General features: G+C 34.7%; 1 protein-coding gene and 1 long non-coding RNA gene across 2 annotated transcripts in view; both read left to right on the top strand.

The window, feature by feature from the left end:
- LOC127868246 (uncharacterized) overlaps positions 1 to 14,224 on the top strand; it is a 90,314-nt gene that overhangs the window by 13,911 nt on the left and 62,179 nt on the right. The gene's annotated exons all lie outside the window — the stretch shown is intronic.
- On the top strand, positions 5,461 to 8,333 carry LOC127868257 (uncharacterized). Its single transcript, XR_008044038.1, has 3 exons — positions 5,461 to 6,560; positions 7,462 to 7,562; positions 7,942 to 8,333. It is a non-coding gene; the product is annotated as an uncharacterized LOC127868257 (long non-coding RNA).

Below are 14,224 nucleotides of genomic sequence, written 5' to 3'. Positions count from 1 at the left end.
TCGATTAATACTGTCGGATTATTGTGAAAGTGAAAGTAGACAATCGGCAGCTGCCGCACCTTTCCCTTCCAATACTGTAGCAGATCTAGATCGTCAACCCATTCATCATGAAATTGAAATCATAATATTGACATCGTTCCCCGGCCCCAGTTGAAAACATTTCCCACTATTAGATCTACACCTGCAACTTTATTTAGGACTTTGACTTTAATATCATACTTGTTTATGTGTTTAACAACAAAAAGGTCAGAGACATGCCTCTTTTTCTAAAAAAAACCCTGAAGTCTGTAGGTGAGTTATAGACATTGAAATGAACAGTTTTTATTTTTTCCCCACATATGTCTCTTTCGCGCTCGATTTTCCCCTTTTACCCAGCGTCCAGCGTCTTCCCCTTTTTCTAAAAAAAAACCCTGTAGGTCAAATATATGTGGCCCAAATCGCTTATTTAATGAATACTTTTGCAATATTGAAGATAGCTACTTAATATTTGGCATGCATGTATATCTCATGGAGCTGCACATTTTGAGTGGTGAAAGGTCAAGGTCAAGGTCATCCTTCACAAGGTCAAGGTCATCCTTCAAGGCAAAACGTCATATAGGGGGACATTGTGTTTCACAAACACATCTTGTTGTGTAATATTAATCCTCCAAAACCCAGGTATCAAACAACATGGGATCTTAGTAAAGTATTATATTTAATTTCAACATGGATGCCCTTAAATGGCTTGTCATTAAAAATGTTTACTTGCAAGTTACTAGTGTGATTACTTTGTGTACGGAATCTCATGCGCAGACATTGAAATCACTGTTAATAAGTGTGTGTTTGTAAATAATGATATAACATTCAATTGTGGCGATCAATTGAAGATTTATAAACCAAGGAAAAATTATTTTCTCAAGTTAAAAGATTATCAAGAGCCAAAATTATGTCCAGCTTGGACATTGAAAACTTACTTGTCAATGACCAAGTACAGTACAGCCAAGGCGGAACAAACATATTTCGCGATCCGCGGCGGCAAGGCGAAACGAGTCGATGCCACGTCAGCTGTTGAAGCCGCGTAAGTATGCGGCGGCAAGTCGAATTTCGCCGCGAAGCTTCGCATCTGTCCGCCGCGGCATGCCGAGGCAAGCCTCGATCCGCGACATGACGCCGAGTCGATGCGTACATGTATCATAAAATAAACAATCTTTTTTAAATGATTAGTTGTTAAAAAAATATAAGAACATTTATAATAATATGTCAAATCATAATATTTAATGTGCGCGGATTCAAAATAAAATAGATATCATAGTTAATAAAAAAGCGTGCTGTTGTGTTTTTAGTGAGTGCATTCCCGTTTATAAACAAATTGTTGTAATCCTGAAAATTTAACAAAAATTAAAGTCATTAAAACAAAACACGATAATCAAGGGCATGTATTAATTCAATTCCAATAATAATTTATCTTTGTCATTTTTAGCTCATCTATTTTTTGAAAAAAAATTATGAGCTATTGTCATCACCTTGGCGTCGGCGTCGGCGTCGGCGTTGGCGTTGGCGTTGGCGTTGGCGTCGGCGTCCGGTTAAGTTTTGCGTTTAGGTCCACTTTTCTCAGAAAGTATCAATGCTATTGCATTCAAACTTGGTACACTTACTTACTATCATGAGGGGACTGGGCAGGCAAAGTTAGATAACTCTGGCGTGCATTTTGACAGAATTATGTGCCCTTTTTATACTTAAAAAATTGAAAATTTTGGTTAAGTTTTGCGTTTAGTTCCACTTTTCTCAGTAAGTATCAATGCTATTGCATTCAAACTTGGTACACTTACTTACTATCATGAGGGGACTGGGCAGGCAAAGTTAGATAACTCTGGCGTGCATTTTGACAGAATTATGTGCCCTTTTTATACTTAAAAAATTAAAAATTTTGGTTAAGTTTTGCGTTTAGTTCCACTTTTCTCAGTAAGTATCAATGCTATTGCATTCAAACTTGGTACACTTACTTACTATCATGAGGGGACTGGGCAGGCAAAGTTAGATAACTCTGGCATGCATTTTGACAGAATTATGTGCCCTTTTTATACTTAGAAAATTGACAATTTTGGTTAAGTTTTGTGTTTAGGTCCATTTTATTCCTTAAGCATCAAAGCTATTGCTTTCATACTTGCAACACTTACTAACTACCATAAGGGGACTGTGCAGGCAAAGTAATGTAACTCTGACTGGCATTTTGACAGAATTATGTGCCCTTTTTATACTTAGAAAATTGAAAATTTGATTAAGTTTTGTGTTTAGGTCCACTTTATTCCTACAGTATCAAAGCTATTGCTTTCATACTTGCAAGATTTATGAACTATCATAAGGGGACGGTGCAGGCAAAGTTATGTAACTCTGACTGGCATTTGGACGGAATTATGGGCCCTTTATACTTAGAAAATTGAAAATTTGGTTAAGATTTATGTTTTGGTCCACTTTACCCCTAAAGTATCATAGATATTGCTTTCATACTTGGAACACTCACAAACTATCATAAGGGTACAGTAAAAGGACAAGTTGCATAACTCTGGTTGTCATTGTTACGGAATTATGGCCCTTTTTTGACTTAGTAACTTTTAATATATGGTTAAATTTTGTGTTTCGATCCACTCGAAGTATCAAGGCTATTGCTTTCAAACTTCAAATACTTACATGCTATCATGAGGTTACTGTACCTGGCAACTTGAATTTTACTTTGACCTTTGAATGACCTTGACTCTCAAGGTCAAATTATTAAATTTTGCTAAAATTGCCATAACTTCTTTATTTATGATTAGATTTGATTGATACTTTGATGAAACTACTCTTACCTGACATACCACAATAGACTTCACCCAAACCATCCCCCGTGCCCTCCCCCCCTCCCCCGTGCCCTCCCCCCTCCCCCCCCCCCTAATTTTTTTTTTTTTTTTTTTTTTTTTTTTAAGATCATCTCACAAATGACCACCACACCCTCACACTATACCCCCACCCCACCCCCCACCCCCACCCCCCCCCCCAATTTTTTTTTTTTTTTTTTTTTTTTTTTTTTTTTTTAAGATCATCTCACAAATTATCACCACACCCTCACACTATACCCCCCCCCCCAATTTTTTTTTTAAACGGTTATGTTTGAAATACCGTCCAACCATCGCACCCAACCCCCCCCCCCCCCCCCCCCGATTTTATTTTTTTTTTCGCTTTTTTGGAAGATAATGTAATAAATGTCCACAACCCCACACTATACACCCCTCTTCACTCCACTCCTCCCTCCTTTGTGATTGAAAATGAGAGTCCCTTCACCTTTAAAAAGAAAATAGATGAGCGGTCTGCACCCGCAAGGCGGTGCTCTTGTTAGAATCGGCTTAAGTAGTTTAAGTTACTTTGTGTGCGTCTATTAACTGCGCCGTTTCATTATTATTTTATATTGCAGTGATATTATGGGCATTTTTCACCGTTGAATTGAACTGAAAAGAATAAACAGGTCAAAAGAGTTAGTGAAAATGTGGTTACTGACAATTAGCTGCAACTCATCTTGCTACCGGCTGTTTATAAAATTAGATATTTTTTATGACTGGACATTCTTCTAAGCCGAAATGATCCGTAAAATAAAATAGTGTCTTTGTGTTGTTTGAACGAATCTGCACTAAAACTAAATTCACATCGTAAATCGAATACTTTCTGTCGTAAGTTGGGAAAAACGAAAGTACGGTTGATATACTAATGCATTACTTTCTCTTTCCTGGATATTGTTTTAGTATGTTGATGCTGCGTTCACAAATATAAGTGTATCTTAAGTGAAAACAAAAACAATAAATAACGGTTGCGAACGACACCTATTAACTGTTAGATGACCATTAGAAAACTTTAAATGATCAACAAACATATTTGTTTTTGGTTTTATTTTTACGACAACAGGTATTATCATATAAGCATATTTAGTGTGCCTGGCAAGTAAGTAAGTTTCCTGCCCGTAAAGAATGTATATTACACATTAACAAGGTCACGTAATTATGTACACTTGTTTTCCCTTTCATATCGAGACATCAAGGCCACCAGGCAGCTGTTTTCGCACCTACGAGTGGTCAAGGCTCCAGAAGATGGGTGGATTTATAATTGCATGTTGTTTTTGCTATTATATTTTAGCAGAGTCAATTAGCAGTTTGAAGCCACAGAACGTTTGCTTGAGGAAGGACTGGGCGAGCAGTCGTTTTTTTATATGTAAATCAACCCAGAACATTAAACTGTGTATTGTGTGACATTATTGAATATTAAATGTATTCGAATTGTGTTATTTGTCGAAAATTCAGACTTATCATAGATGTAAAATAATTAATAAAGCTCCTGAAACACAAACATAAAAAACGCTATTTCAATATAAAATAAAGTATGTTGATAATGTGTTATGATTTATGCAATCAAATAACAATAGCTATTTGTAATAAAGATTTTTGCCATTTACTTCCGACTTACGTTGTCCTTGTAACACTGCTTGAATAAAACAGCCAAACACTGAAAATTAAATACAAATATGTTAATAACAAATTACTGGTAACGCTACATCGTGTTTAGAAGCGGTTACCACACACGTTATAATTTACTTCCGACTTACGCTGTCCTTGTAACACTTCTTGAATAAAACATCCTTACACTGAAACGGAAATAAAAATATGTTACTACATGTACATTCAAACTCATAAACGCTACATCGTGTGTATATAGAAGCGGTAACCATTATTTTTTGCAAATATCTAATTAAAGGCTTCATTTTAAATAAATATTGATATATTTAAAGACGTGATATTATATAAATATTCTGTAAAGCATCATATAAAAATCATATCCGCTTATTAAAGTTATATAATGGGCACATTTAACTGTTGAATTGAGCTGAAAATAATAAACAGGTCAAAATAGTTTGTTGAAATGTGGTTACCCGTCTGTAGATCTGCCATAGTCATTAGCACTTTTCTATGGAATTCCATAGAAAATATTATGGAATTCTACGGAATACAATGGAATTTGATGGAATTCCATCCACTTGCCAATTTTCCATCTGAAGCTGTTATGGAATTCCACGGAATCTCGACTAAAATTCCATGCATTTCCACGGAATGAATGGAAAACACCATGGAAAGTTGGACTTAGCCATTTTTTTCAACGGAAATCATTATGGAAAATAACTTATACATTTTCTTGGATGGAAATCAATGGAAAATAACTTAGAAAATTTTCGCTGGTTGTCTGAAATGTATTTGTAGTTTAATACATGTATGAATTTATTTGCATCATGTATTTTGTATTTAAAAGAAAATGCAATAAAGACAATTATAAATTTGTTCTAGAAATTGGAACACTTCTGGAACTGTTCCATATTTGTGTTCTAAAACGTATGTTCTGGAATTGTTCCAAAAAAGTTTTTTTAGAATAAATCCAGAACATTTGTGGAAAATGGCTTAGGACTGAAACTGTTCCAATAATTTCAAGAACCTTTTTAGAACATTTCAAGGACAAAATATGGTCAAGAAATTTCTAAAAATGTTTTAAAATGTAGTTCTTGAACACATCTAGAACGCTTTAAGAACCAGTAAGTTCTACAAAAGTTCTAATGGGGAATAAGAACATAATAGAACACCTTACACTTACAAATAGCCAAATAGACTTCATAGTAGCGACAGCAGCAGCAGCAGTAGTAGTAGTTGTTGTAGATGTAGTATCTGTATTAGTAGTAGTAGTTGTTGTTGTTGTAGTAGTAGGTGTTGTTGTTGTAGTAATTGATGTAGTAGCAGTAGTGTTTTTTATATCAGTAGAGGTTGTGGTGGTAGTAGTAGTAGTAGAAGTAGTAGCATTAACAAGTTCTGTAGCAATAGTAGTAGCAATAGAAGTAGCAGTAGTAGCAGTTGTTGCAATAGTAGCAGTTGTTGCTGCTGTTGCTGCTGCTGTTGCTGCTGCTGTTGCTGCTGTTCTTGTTGCTGCTGTTGTGTTGCTGCTGTTGCTGTTGTTGTTGCTGCTGTTATTGTTGCTGTTGTTGGTGGTGGTGTTGTTGTTGGTGGTGTTGTTGATGCTGTAGTAATTAAAGTAGTAGTTCTGCAGAAGTAGGAGTAGTTGTTACTTTCAAAGCAATTTCTACAAGTTTAAATTCCTTAACCCTGTCCAAGTGGTATACACACTGTTTTTTCTCAATATCAAACTCAGCCAGTCCAGGTTGTCAAATAACAATCTATCTGATAACCCCAGCGTGTGCTTTGCATCAGATGTTGGGTATGTTTGCTGCAAATCTATTGGTTATAAGATATAACAGCCTTTTCTAATTGGCTGAATTCAAATACAGAAAGTTTACCTGTTAGATTGAAACATGAAACATGGTGGACAATGTACTGGTTTAACTTGTTAAAATAAAGTTAAAGAAATTTAACAAACCGAAGAGTTCATGAGTTTTTCCATTAAAAACACTTTCTTAAAATACTTATGTATTTATATCATTTGGAAAGTGACATGAAATATTGCTAAAGAGTGATGCATACATTGTTTGAGCAGTCTGTCTAGGAATAGAACAACAACTGAAGGTTTGTGATTTTTATTATTTCTAAATATTCCTTTAAATTTAATCTTCTTATGACATTATTGTAGACCTTTTTATGTGATATTTGAGGTTTTAGTATGGCAAATATAGTTTAAAAGCAGCTGTCACCCAAATTTTCACCAAATTTTCACTTAGTGGAGTTTGCAGGTTGAAAAAGGAAGTAATAAGACCTATGTGGAGAAATTAATAACGTTAAATGTAGTATCAGAATTTTATCATGCAAGGTTATGGAACTGAGGCTAAGGAAGTTTTATACTGTGTATGGTGAGCACTCAATGCTCATTAATGGTGTTAATGTTTATTATTATCCCCCGCCATAGGCGGAGGGATATTGTTTTGGCGTTGTCTGTCCGTCCTTCCATCCTTCCGTCTGTCCGTCTTTCCATCCGTCCATAGCCATATCCTGGAAGTGCTTTGGCGGATTTCATTGAAACCTGGTTGGAGTATATATATTGATAAGAGGATGATGCACACCAAATGGAATTGTACACCATCTGTTAAAAACGGGGTTATGGCCCTTTGTATCTTTAAAAAATGCTTGTTTGAGTGTCAAATATAATACTTATGTGTCCAGAAGCATATTGGCGGGGAATATCAATTCAATGTATTTGCTTGTAAATAAAAAATTAAAACCAATGGAATTGGTTTTTGGGTATCTGAGTGTGCATTTTCATACCATTAGAATTACACATCATTCTAATTATAGCAATAATAAATTTGTACTAATCATACCAACAAATTAAGTTATGCTAAGTGCTTTGCGATGTATTCACTTCCATTTTAGTTCTCTTTCTAAAGACCATTTAACAACTTAATATTTAAAACAATTCATGAATTACGTTCCCTATACATTTTCATTATGTGCTTTAATTACCATTGACCAGTTGATGGAAGATACTGCAGAGTTTGGCAGGGAAATAATCCAACAGCAAAGCGGCTCTTTAAGCGCATTTACCTAGAGGACTTACAGGGCCACAAATTCATGGTAAATATTGTCATGCCCTGGGCTAGATAAGTTATTTAATGTTAACCACCTGAAAGTATTTTGTCTTTTTGGAATTCAATATATCGGTCTACAGTAAGTCAGTTACACTTTTCTGGATCCTGGGATAACTTTAAAAAGTTCTAAGTATTTTTTCATGAAACTTGAAACATGAACAGATGACAATAAGGACATTTTGCACGTCATTTCATGTTGTTTATAATGCAAGAATTCTGGTTGCTATGTCAACAAATATATTTAACAAACTTAAAATAGTGAAGTTTAACAGGTAGGGGACCATTATTGCTTTGCAATCTCTTGTTATAGTTTGAATGTAAATAACTCTTTGCTTTAGACATTTTTATGATTTTTTATTCTGTAGAGCACACGTACCTCATACCAAAAAGGACCCGGAGGCAGTGACTGGTGATCAATATTCTCAGAAGAAGAGGAAAATGGAAGTGGAAGACTTGGACAAACATTTTTAAAAACTAGCCTCTGTGTTAAGCCTGGCAGTCTGTGGCTGGTGACATGTTTTATTTTGGTTACTTCTTGTATAAAAAAGACCAGTTATTTATTTTGTGAATTGTATTTTGTGTTTGTTTTTTGTCTTAATTTATTTGTTTTTTTTTTATTTAGGAATTTGGATAATTGAATAAAGTCTGTGTTTAATAGTACTGAGCATAGTATAATAAATAACAAATTTACAACAGTTGTTAATTTGTTATGTATTATTATTAACTATGCCCAGTACTTGAATACTGGCTGTCTGCATGGGAATTTGTTTTCTAGAAAGTTGGTTTTAGACTTAAATATTTGAAGTTAACCTTCGGAACTTTTCTAGAATTGTACTGGAACACATCAACTAGAACTGAACTTCTGTTATCATACTGAAAGTGTTCTAGAATTAATAAGGAACAGTTGTTGAACGTTAAAACTTATGAGAAAAAACTCTATAACAATCAGTGTCCGAAATTGGCCATTTCCGAAAAAATGTGTCAATATATTTTTGTGATGTGAAAAAAGCAAATCAATTTGGTGTTGTCAACTATCTGTTACCCCCGTATATTGATCGGGATATGTTTAAGTGCTGTTGTTATGACAGTTGCATAATAAATATCTCTGTCTATTGTTTATATTACCATTGATTGTTACCGATAACACACGGGCCCCTTGCTGACATCCGGGTCAAGCAGTCATAATTACAAAAGAATGAAGCAGAGACGCTGTTTTTTGTTTTCACATTTAATTCAATTTGACAATATTCGGGACGATAATAATTATAATAATAATAAAGTCATAAGAAGACAAAATGGTTACTTCCGTTTTTATAGTTGTCTAGATGAATTACTTTTTCTTTTTTCGAGTTACAAACTCGATACTTTAATAATATACCTTAAAATACAATTAAACCGCTCATGTTCTTCATGATCTAGTTAATTAAAATACGCTGCTGTCATTAAGGCTGGTTTGGGAGTAAAAAAACAAATTAATTAATTATCACCTTTCAATTTAATTCGGCAATCGGCAGACAGGTGTAATAGACTCTATTAGCATCATAAACTAATTATTTAATTACCACTCTTTACTTCAGATATGGTAAATATGCGGTAGAAAGATAAATAGTGGTCAGCTAAGAAATATTTATTTACGGGTATTGTCAGTTTGTTTTTTTCATTTGCTAATCTCTTTATACGATTTAGCGTCCAGTCGCTATTTTGTAGGCAGACGACGATATTAACTGTGTATTCAAAGTATACAGTGTCTGCGCATGGATGACCCAATATTATCCGATAGCTCCTCCTGTTCTCACGTTTCATTCAACAACGTCATTTCATGTGTAAGCGAGCTCAATGTTGATTGGCCAGCTACCATGCTCACTTCAATAACAATAAGGTCAAGCAATGTCTCATAATCGGGTACAAACCGGGTTTTGTTTACTGTTCGAATTGCGAACACTTTCATTAAAACAAAGAGACAAATATAGAAAACCAGTCCGATATAAACGGCGGATGTTTTCCATGAAATTTTACTAGATTTTCGCATTTTCACAAATAAGATTTTAATTGAGCCAAATTCTCAATATTTTTGCAAATGACTCAAATGGCGAACGACAGCGCTAGCCCTGTTGCACCACTTTGATGTAATGGTGTAGTTCAAAATGGCTGCCGCGAAGCGAATAACGGCGATTAAGTTGGAAATTTGCACAGGAAAATTTTTGTTCTGCTCTAAACTCGTATATTATACGAACCCCCTACTTGAAGAAAAAATCGGCAGGTAAAAAAGTGCGTATTATATTCGTAGATTTACGATAATTAATTAATTAATATTGATATATATGTGGTAATACTTGCATACGGTATATATGTTTACATATTTATGTAGACATCCATTAAATTATGCAAATGACACATACAATTGATAAAACTGAGTAATTGTCTGTTCTATTTATGTTGTCGTCTTTAAATATGCTTATATATTGAAGGCTGGAGGCCTTATGAAAATAATGGACCCCCCATCCAAGCACTTGTGTGATGGATGGGGGCATTATTGGAAATAAGGCCGGAGGCCGAAAATATACAAGCAGCCACCCTTGAATGGAAGAATTATGTTCTTATGTGGCCACCCTTTGTAGATTAAGAATCATATTGAATGATTGAGTAGTTTACTACAACTTAAAATCTGACTTTAAAACCTATGAGTTTTTTCCTGCAAGGTGTGGTATTTATAAAGCTGTGGTCACGTTTGAATGCGTCACAAAATTTCACTTTGTACTTTAAAGTAGCGAAATAGACTGGTCACTGGAGTGATATGCTTGTATATTTTCGGCCTCCGACCTTATTTCCAATAATGCCCCCATCCATTACTCAAGTGCTTGGATGGGGGTCCATTTTAGAGCATGTTTAATGTTATGTATTACTGTTTCCTCTCAAATATCATAACTTCAAGGAAAATTTGCGAATTTGAAACATGTTTTTTTCTATTTTGTAAATTAACCAAAGCGTGAAAAGGCCCCTTTAAAACATGGCCACCAGGACGCGGAGCATTTTTAATAATATGGCCATATATGGCTATAGTAAAACTTTGTTAACACTCTACTCTTAACTCTAGAGGCCACTTTTATTGTCCGAATTCATGAAACTTAGTCAGAAGAATAGTACCAATGATATCTTGGAAGAGTTTGAAAATGATTCCGATTGGTTATAAAACATGGCCCCCAGGGGGCGGAACATTTTTCCTTATATGGCTATTGTAAAACCTTGTTTACACTCTAGAGATCACATGTAATGTCTGTCAATCATGAAAACAAATAATGTGTCCAAATGTTATTTTGAACCAGTTCAAAAAATTGTTAAAGTTGGTTGCAAAACATGGCCGCCAGGGGGCGGGGCATCTTTTATTATATAGCTAATTATGGCTAAAGTAAAACCTTGTTAACAATCTTGAAGCCACATTTAATGTCCAATCTTCATGAAACTTAGTCACAAGATTTATCCCAATGATATCTTGGATGAGTTCAAAAAATGATTATGGTTGGTTGAAAAACAAGGTCCACAGGCAGTGATTTTTTTTGCCCAAAATTACCGCCGATATTCGGCTGCTTCCCAATTGCAAAAAATGACGTTTTTTCCCAAAAATCTGACCAAAATTTCCCAAAAAATGACCAAATTTTCCCAATTAAGCCAATAAGATTACAATGTCATTTAGCGTTAATTTCGTAGAACGAGTGCCGATCGAGCTTGTCGAGTCTTCGCCGAATGACAACTGACTTACGAATGTTCGCGAATTGTAGCCGAATACGATTTTACGTTGCTATCCACACATCTCTCTCTATATCCCTATTGTTTTTACACACGTCCAAGATGGCGGCAAGCAGACAAGAAGTTTGCGATGAGCAGCGAAAATGATATGGAATGAGTGATGTATTAAACGTCATCATTGATGACGTTCATTCGAACGAATGATAAAGGGGGCTAAGTTTCATTAAGTTGAGGCAAAAGTCGCGATTTGAGGCGCTTAAAAACTGGTCGGCAACTTTTGCTGAAATTTGACATGTAAATGGACCAGAATGCGATCTACCTGTTGGCGTAGGCGTTATACCTGGGCAGTGATTTTTTTTGCCAGAAAATACAGCCGATATTCGGCTGCTTCCCAATTGCAAAAAATGACGTTTTTTCCCAAAAATTTGATTAAAATTTCCCAAAAAAAGACAAAATTTTCCCAATGAAGCCAATAAGATTACAATGTAATTTAGCAATAATTTTGAACGAGTGCCGATCGAGTTGCCGAGTCGTCGCCGAACAACAACTGACTTACGTATTTTTCGCGAATTTAGCCGAATACGATTTTACGTTGCTATCCACATCTCTCTCTATATTGCGGAGGATACCGACGATAGTAGATGTATCCCGATTGTAAACGCCTGTTTTTACACACACCCAAGATGGCGGCAAGCAGACGAGAAATTTACGATGAGCAGCGAAAATGATAAATAACATTCAAATTAACAACGGATATCATATCGTTATTACGGAATAATTTAATGCGTGTGTCAATTAACGCAAAATACAATGTTTAAGATAAAAACAACAAATATTTATTACAAATCTTCACAGTGAATGTGCATCACGGAAATCAGTGTTGGAAAATTGGAGTTAGTCCACCGTTACTCACAAAGTTAATGCATTTAAGATGAGTATCGTTCGAAAATGGAAAGAGACAAACATGATATGATTTATATGTTAGTGGATCTGTGTAAAATCAGATTCATATGCATATTCTGCTTTATTATGTTTGTCACGCTTTACAGTTCACTGAAATAGTATTGAAGTGCAAGATGTTGAAAGGTAAAGAAATGAAATTAATTATTTTAACTCTATTTAATACATCATTGACATAGCAAGACCACTAAAGCGTTTTTTTATAAATATTTGTTAATGTTTTCACCATATGATATTTAATTTAAAAGAATACTGAATTAAATTCTTACTGTTAAAGAGGTTATGATTAAATGGTATATTTAAGAATCTATATAGATTATTGCAAGTTCAATATGAATGTGGAAGGATATTAACTTAACATTGTCTTCATTAAAAGAACACATTTAATTAGCACTTTATAATATAAAAATGCTGTCAAACATACTTTAATAATTTTAATTCTGTTTTTATAATCGTATTTATAATGTTTCCCAATTTCATGGTTTATCGCGCTATTTTTCCCAATTTCATGGTTTATAGCGCTAATTTTCCCAATCCAAAAGGCACAGGCTGTAAGAAAAAAAATCACAAAAAATCACTGCTGGGAAAAATCTAGTTTTTGATTAAATCACGAAAAAGTTTCGAAAGTTTGACAAAACCGGATTTACAAAATGCGCTATGTGGATATACCGAAATCCCTACCGAAATCCCCGAAATCAAACTTTGATAAAAACAATGTTTCATCAGTGATTTCAGTGTATTTCGCAACAATCTATATTAAAATACGCAGTTTTTCGATAAATAATCAATATTAATGGGGATTTCGTGGGATCTAGGGGATTCCTGGGGATTTTGGTAATTGCGGGAACGTCGATATTTTTTCACACCCGTCAAAATGGCCGACTTCGACAGAAAGAACGCTTAAAAAGTTTTAACAAAATAACATCATCACAAACGATATAAAGTGAACGCTACTTATCCGTTTTGTAGATAAGTATACGATCCATTGGAAAACACTAACATTTGACATAAAAAAACGCCAGTGGATATGGAAATCTTCAGCATTCGAAATAGCAGACGGCGTCGACCAATGGCTGTCAATACAGGTTCGAAAAGAACGCGAGAAAGTATTAACAAAATAACATAGATGATGTAAAGTGAACGCTAATTCGCTGTTTTGTAGATAAGTATACGATCTATTGAAAAATCATATTATTTGACACAAAAACACCCGTGGATATGGAAATCTTCAGCGTAACGAAATAGCAGACATCACACGGCTTCTCATCTGGGTCTACGCTGTTTGCCAAGGCCGATAATATAATGAATGGAAATGCACAAACTCAGTAACTGGCAAGCATATATGCATTAGTAGGTTGTTTCGTGATTATTCAGAAACGACTACATAATTCTTTTGGTTCAGCCAGTGCAACTTAACAGAAATAAGTATAAAAAGTTTCTACACCTGACAACAATGTGCCAACTTAATACAAGGTAAGTTGTTTACATTATTTAAAATATTGCAAGCTTACAGTACTCAACAATAAACAGCTCGTACAATGTAATATCATCGTTTTAATTTTAATAAGCCCTTGGTTAATTACCCTTTTTAATGTTATGGATCAATGCATCTCTAACACCTTCAATTGACTTGTTCATGAAAAATATACACCCTCAGTGCATGTTATCCCATACACCATCAATCACTTACTAAGGCTCGATTGGTCATTCTCGGCTCGGGTACTACTTACCGGTACATGTACCCCGGGTACTCTTAACTTTACTTACATGTTCCCCGGGTACGGTAAATAAACTTAAACATATCGCAAATATTAGATTGTATCCGAGTTGTATATCTGCCAAAAATCCGATGTCGTTAAACATGCTACTGATAACGTAAAACAATATTGTTAACCTTAAACAACCTTCTCTTTTAAAAAATCTGCATCAACATGCTTTTTAGTT

The sequence above is a fragment of the Dreissena polymorpha genome, chromosome 2, assembly GCF_020536995.1.
Source record: "Dreissena polymorpha isolate Duluth1 chromosome 2, UMN_Dpol_1.0, whole genome shotgun sequence".
NCBI classification, from domain to species: domain Eukaryota; kingdom Metazoa; phylum Mollusca; class Bivalvia; order Myida; family Dreissenidae; genus Dreissena; species Dreissena polymorpha.
Note: the sequence above shows the minus strand (reverse complement) of the source record. Positions and strands in the feature narration are given on the sequence as shown.